The sequence below is a fragment of the Suncus etruscus genome, chromosome X (genome assembly GCF_024139225.1).
Source record: "Suncus etruscus isolate mSunEtr1 chromosome X, mSunEtr1.pri.cur, whole genome shotgun sequence".
Classification (NCBI taxonomy): Eukaryota; Metazoa; Chordata; class Mammalia; order Eulipotyphla; family Soricidae; genus Suncus; species Suncus etruscus.
This window is the reverse complement of record NC_064868.1, coordinates 27,673,620-27,681,045: the sequence shown is the minus strand read 5'-3', so window position 1 is coordinate 27,681,045 and position 7,426 is coordinate 27,673,620. Positions and strand designations below refer to the sequence as shown.

Genomic DNA, 7,426 nt, shown 5'->3' with positions numbered 1-7,426 from the left:
CAGTGATCAGGAGACCATATAGGATGCTTGGGATCAAACCTGGTCAGTCATGTGCAAGGCAATCACCATATTGCTCTGGCCCCAAGTTAGTCTTACTTTAAAGGGGAAACATATATTTGGATAGGAGAAAAAATAAAAATAATAAATAAATAAAGAAAATTATAATATATAAAATATAAAAATAATAGTGCATATTATAATAAAGTTAATATACATTCTAATCATATAAAATAAATAAAACACATATTTTCACTTAACTGGTGATGGTATATCTTACCCAACAAGCATTCTATAAATTCAATACAATCCTTATCAAAGTTCTATTTGTATTCATCAAGGAATTAATAAATACTACTAAAAATTAGTCTGACACCACAATTCTCCCCTTAGTAAAAGAAATCCCATATACACAGAAGGTGGGAGACACTGCATTCTCCAATTCAAACTGTGCTATAAAATTATTATAAACGAACACTTAGACCAATGCTAGAAAACTGAGAACTAAGAGATCAACTCTCAGATATATGGATATTCAATTTAAATATATGAGTCATGAGCATAAGATGGAGGATGAATTGCCTCTTGGACAAAGGTATAAGGACTAAGTGGTTAGCCATGTGCATGAGCATGAAGTTAACGCAATATCTTATCCCATGAACACTAGTTAACTCGAACGATTTAATGACCTAGATGTAAACACAAATCCATAATATACATAAGATAAAACATAGGGAAAGAACTCCATGATATTGACTTCAGTGGAATCTTCAGTGATTGAGCCTTCAGTGATTGAGGCTTCAATGATTGAGGATTCAGTTTCCTTGAGGCAAGGTAAACAATTTTGTTTGAGGCACTGTGATTTACAATACAGATAATGTTAGGGTTTTAAGCATACAATGTTCTAATATCACCATCTCCACTAGAATATCCAATTCCCTTCACCATTGTCTCAGTTTCTCCTTCCACTGTTCACAATGTTGTCCTAACATAAGAAGCTCAGTCCTGTAGACAAATTCTCATGGTCTGTTGCCTTTAGCCATTTGTTCATGTACTAGATTTTTTTACATCCCACAAATGAGAGCTCAATCTGTGTCTGTCCCTCTCCTTCTGAATAATAAAAAATTGCATATTTTGGTCTTTTTTCATAGTTGATTGTATATATTTCTCACAGTTCATTGCATATGCATAGCATATAATTTAAAAGTCAATAATTCTAATATTTTTAGCTGTGTAAAGTTTTGGGGATAGTAATTGGTACTAATCAAGAGAAATGATTACTCTCTTGTTAATATCTTATTTATGGTGAACCTGAACTAGAAAATATGATTATCCAGCATTCAACTATTTATACTTCTTAGGGATTTCCCCTTAGTTAATTAAGCATAATTATATTCTAATATTTACCTTAATCAGGAAATAAATTTGGCTTCACACATAGGCATGTGAAGCCAACATGGGACACAGTCCATAACTTTACATGGGTGAGTTCTCAGGCCATTGTGGAGAGTGACATGGCAGCTTTTTATTTATAATTGCTCCTTTTACTTAATTTAATGGGCTCTTGCTAAGTACCTCCCATGGCTTTGTCTCCAGGTTCTGTTGGTAATGCAACCCTTAATGTCTCCATTCAGAAATATTTATTGAGCATTTATGGGCCTGGAGCTATTATAGTAACATATAATACAGCTGGGAATAAAGTCGAGGACAAAAATCTGTCCTCATTGAGCAGGTGGTCCCTACTTTGAGAAACCTTAAGAACAAACACTGACAAAACTAGACTATCCCTGAGGAGAATATATTCCATGTTTTATATTATTGGATAGTATTTATAGAATTTTTGATAAGTCACAACGATCTGCCTTACCTCTGCGTAATTATTATCTAAATAATTCAAAGATAAAAAGATTCCCTGGAATTAGCTTCCAGAGATGTGCCATTCCAAAGGGACATTTTCCCTAATTTCCTTTTGCAGTATATTCCTCATGTGTGTAATGGTTGACCTAATGGAATGAGCACATTTGTCACACTGACAATTTATTGCCTAGACAGGAGAATCAGTTCTGGAAAATTAATCCAATACATAAATAGAAATGCACTTCCTCTAGTAAAATCCATAAATTATGTACCTATTCTACAATTTAATATTTTGAATAGCAACTATAGTGCTGCTTTATTTGCAATGATATTTTTACCATTTTAGAAATTAGAATTCTTAGGTTTATGTTACCTTATTTTAAAAATATCCCAGGTTATGCTCAATAATTTAATGTTTCATGTTGTTCCACCTTATTTTGACTGAGTGTTTAACTTTTCCATGATTATCGGTCTTTCCAGAGACATTGATCCATTACCTGGTATGAATTAAAAATCTCAAAGCCCTGCTACATTGGAATTTGTATTTTCTTCTTATTAAAAAGAATTATAGAATAAAAAAGAGAAAAATAGGTACAAAGATTAACATGGCTACAGTTTCCACATATATTTAAATAGTTATAAAATCAAAAGTTAATGAAACAATATAGATAGAGAGAGTTGCATAGGAGAGAGACAAAAGATGACAAAGAACCTTTTTAAATTCCTTAATATGAACAAATAGGTTTTTAGAGATCAAATAATAAAATAATTCGAATTTAAATCCCAGATTATAAGTTAAATATTTTAATTTTTATATATTGATTTTTGGGCCATACCTTGTGATGCTCAGGGGTTACTTCTGGCTATGCATTCAGAAATCGGTCCTGGCTCAGGGGACCATATGGGACACTGGGGATTGAACTCAGGTCTGTCCTGGGCAGCCATGTGCAAGGCAAACACCCTACTGCTGTGTTATCACTCTGGCCCCTAATAGTTATATTTTTCTATCAAATATAGACACACCCATTTCCACCTGTACATATCCCCACATCTACAAATTTTCTCATTTGCTTTCTTTAAGTTTCAGTATGTCAATGTGACTTCCTACTATATAAAGACTACTCCCTGCCCACCTAATCCACTATAATGCAAAAATATTGGTACCTTTATTATGTACAGAAATTGCTAAATAATATAAAATGTTTCAAAATTAATTTCACATAGTTCAAGAGCTTTTAAAGAGAATTGCTCATAGATCTTAAGGCAGTAACAAGCATGAAAATATTTAAGGCAGTTTTGAATATGAAGACAGAACTTGATTTTAATCACTTTAGTTTGACCTTATGTCTGATTTAAACTATTTGCCTCATAGATAGAAAGAAATACATGTGGTTCATTTTAAATGTGGAATGATTTGATATGTATTTAACAATTTGAGGTTTAAAATTACACAGTCAATACTACTGTTCACCACTGTATGTTGTTCCTATAGAACTAAATATATAAAATATATCTTCATATAGATAAGATTGGAGTTAGCAAACTATGGGCAAAATCTAGCTCCTTGGGCCAGAGTGGTGGCGCAAGTGGTAAGTCATCTGCCTTGCCTGCACTAGCTTAGGATGGACCAGGGTTCAATCCCTGGGCATCCCATATGGTCCCCCAAGCCAGGAGCAATTTCTGAGCACAGAGCCAGGAGTAACCCCTGAATGTCATTGGATGTGGCCCCAAAACTAAAAAAATATCAAGCTCCTTTATAATTTTTGAAAATATGATTAGAAAATACTGTGCACATTGAATCTTTTACTGTTGGTGACTGCCATCATTCTATTACAGCAGAATTGAGTAGTATAACAGAGACAAGCTGGCTGGAAAAGCCTAAAATATTTGCTGTCGGGCTTTTGTGGGAAAGGTATATGCATCGGTCTATTTGACAATTAAAAATTCATATATTCACATATAGGTATGTTTCACTTCATGTTCTCCATTGTAGATTTACCTTGTTAGTGCACCGCAGCTATTTCAAAGTGTATTAGCTATAAATTTTTTGATTTTTTTATTTGACCATTAGTTAAGTGTTTCTTCTTGATAACATACCACCCCATTATAGTAAGATCAAATTCGATTTGTTAACATAAACCTTCATTAGAAAAAGAATCAGAACATCTTCTCTCTACTTTGGTACATTCTGTCTAGTTTCCATTTCCCATAATTAAGCTTATGATAATAAAATTGTTATTATCATCCTGGGAGTTGTACTAGGAAAACTAAAAAGAATATCTGTATCAAGAAAATTCACTTAAAATAACTTTCTTGCCTGGACAATTTTCTCCTTTCATCCCTGACTATTTATTTTTGTTGTAATCTATTATTTTCTTATATTCCAAAGGTACAAACCTAGAACCAAACTAAAATGGTCGTATTATAAAATAAGAACACTTTATGCACACACATAGGTATACACAAGGTATACATTTTTTCTTTGTTTTGGGGGATGTTTGGGAGCTGCACAAACTGTGCCAAAAACTTACTCCTGGTTCTGTGCTCAGGAATCACTTCTGGTGGTATAGAGGGTATCATATGCTACAGAGGAGATTGAACCTGAGTCAGCTACAAGCAATGCTAATGTCTTAATCATTGTCCTAGCTCTTCAGCCTAGATAAACTTTCTTTATTAGTGAATATTACAAAGTGTTTCTCACTATGAAGTGGAATTTACTGAAAGATGAGGGATTCATGACAAAAAGCAGTTAGTTCACCCATGGAGTGAAATTTAGATTTAGAAAAATCTCTTCATTGTGCTCGCTTCGGCAGCACATACTAAAATTGGAACGATACAGAGAAGATTAGCATCACCCCTGCACAAGGAAAAATCTCTTCATGTTTCCCAGTCCAGATATATATTAGAATAGCTGTGGAGAAGTTACCTTTTGACCACTTGGTGGAAAGGCATAAAAGAATCAGATTAGGACCAGAGTGATAGCAAAGCCTGTAAGGCATTTGCCTTGCACGCAGCAGACCCTGTTCAATCCCCTGCATCCCATAATTCCTCCTGGCCCACCAGAAGTGATCCTTGAGTATAGAGCCAAGAGTAAGCTCTGAACACTGTCTGGTGTGGCTCCAAAACAATAACAACAAACCAGAGGAATCAGATTAAAATTAATACATTTAACTCTATCACTAGAATGATCTGTTTTCTTTAGAATAACACCTATAGCTCACAGGAAATAGTGAAATAAAATTGTATCTGTTCTTTTTCACTTGATCCCTTTCTTAATCTCTTATTCTTTCTGCTATACAGCCACATTCTCATGCTCAGACTTACACATTAAACACTGTCCTGCTGTCCCACTATCATTAAACTGCAAATATTCTGACTCAGAGAAGGGATAATAAACATCAGATTAGAAATTTGCCTGGATACATTATACAGACTTCCTAATCATCCAGACATTTAGCCACGAATCTTGGACTATTATTTACATCTATTTTATTTTTTCCTTATTAAAAAATTGAAGACCTGTGGTTATCATTGAATAGCTATAACTATTTTAAAAGGTAATATCTGTTGTAGTAAACTTAATGTTTTTACCCCCAAATCATATACTGAAGCAGAATCCCCTAATGTGATGTTAATTTGAGGTGGAACCTTTGGGAAATAATTTAAGTGTACATGAGGCTATAAGGATTGAAGCCTCATGTTGGGGTTAGTGGCCTTACAAGAGGAATTAGACTTTCTATTCGTCAAATCCATATGAAATTAATGTATGTTATTTAAGTCATACAGTGGGGTTTTCAATTTGTATATATATTTGCTACTGAATATAATTTAACTATAAAACTACATATGTGAAAATATTTTTATTTTGATTTTCTCTCAATCACTCTTCTTGTCCCACCCTATTTTTTCCTTTTACTTTCATGACTCCATTTCTGTAGCTTATTTTAAAAGAAATCTCAGTAAATACCACAATTTGTTTATTTTAAGCACTACTTTGGCTCTAACCCATTATATTTTGGACTGTTACAGTCAATATGACTGATTGATGATAAAATTGTGAATCCTTGCTATATTAAATCAAATTATGCACATAGGATATAAAAGCAATATTTTCTCTAGAAGTACAACATAAAATAATTTAGTCTAAGAATAATTTTGTTTTAGGATTACAGATTTGGGCATAGAGAAGGATGCACTTATATGGTATTAAGTTTCATGATAATAACAGACTAACAATTCAGGATCTTTCATTTTCTTTCAATTTTAATTTCACCTTTATCACATACTATTTTAGTGAAATCTTTTTTAAATTAAATGTTTAAGCAACGTATGTGGCTCCCTTAACAACAGCATAAACTTTTGACTTCTATGACCTGATGTTGCTCCAACTCTATTCCGGAATTAACTATGAATCTTGTTCCAATCAAACTGGCCCATTACTGAACCTCAACTGCATTAATTATACCTCAGCAGCCTAACTTATGCAGTTTCTCTAGCTCAGATCACTTTGCTGTCTTCTGCATATATAAGTTAATGCTTATGAAAATCCTGTCAATGCAATAAAGACCCTTTGATGTTCAGAAATTGACTGTATTCATTTTTCAATAATGAAGTAATTTCTTATTTAGTCTAGCAATATATGTTCATAATATTCATTCATTTTGTCTCAAAATTGACTTTCGTGTTGAAGATATGGACTTTTTTATGGTACAATTACATTCAAGGCTACGTGCATCAACATCTGAGCTATCTAAGAGGATTTAATGGATAAGTAAATGTATGACTTAGTTGTAGGGTGATACTTCCTATAAATTTTGTTACTGGAGCTCAGAGGAACAGCTTCTTTAGCATTTGGAATGAAAATGATGCTATAAGGGCTCTTGCTGACAACTATTTTTAAATAAACTACATGAAATAAGTTCATCTCTACAGCAAAACAAGTACTACTAAAGCCATTTCCCACTCTTTAATATTAGTAACAAGATATCAAACCATGCTAGATGATAATCACAAAGATAGTGTAATGTGAAATAACAATTACTAGGACATATAATACATATAACTATAAAATTCAGGGATAAATGATAAAAACCACATACATGTTTTGAAAAAGTAAATTTGCTTCACTTTAGAAGGCAATTCATGTAACACACTTTTAGCAGATGAAGCTCACTTAACAGTTGCTGAAACCGTGAGAGGAAGAGAAAACTAACCAACTAGAAATTCCATTTTTATAGGCAAAATGAAATAACTGTCTTTGGGAGAGTAAGGTTTTGAAATACATTAAATGAAATTGCATATGTATAAATGGGGACTTCTGGCAGTATAGCTTAAAAAAGAATCAAATATGTAGAAGTACAAATACATTTATATTGATAACTTAGAGAATTATATTAGCTCTAACAGTTAAAAACTTTAGTGATATGCTGATGAATATTAAACAATAGTTAGGGTTTGGGGGATAACCCAGCAATGCTCAGGACTTATTCTTGGCTCTGTGCTCAAGTATCATCCCTAGCTATCCTCAGGGAGACCATGTGGGGTGCGGGATAACAAACCGAGGTCAAAATGT

General features: G+C 33.2%; 1 non-coding gene across 1 annotated transcript; it reads left to right on the top strand.

Annotated features, from left to right (window-relative positions):
- The first annotated feature begins 4,653 nt into the window (after window positions 1-4,653).
- Window positions 4,654-4,757, top strand: LOC126000380 (U6 spliceosomal RNA). Its single transcript, XR_007492719.1, has one exon. It is a non-coding gene; the product is annotated as a U6 spliceosomal RNA (small nuclear RNA).
- Window positions 4,758-7,426: the final 2,669 nt, after the last annotated feature.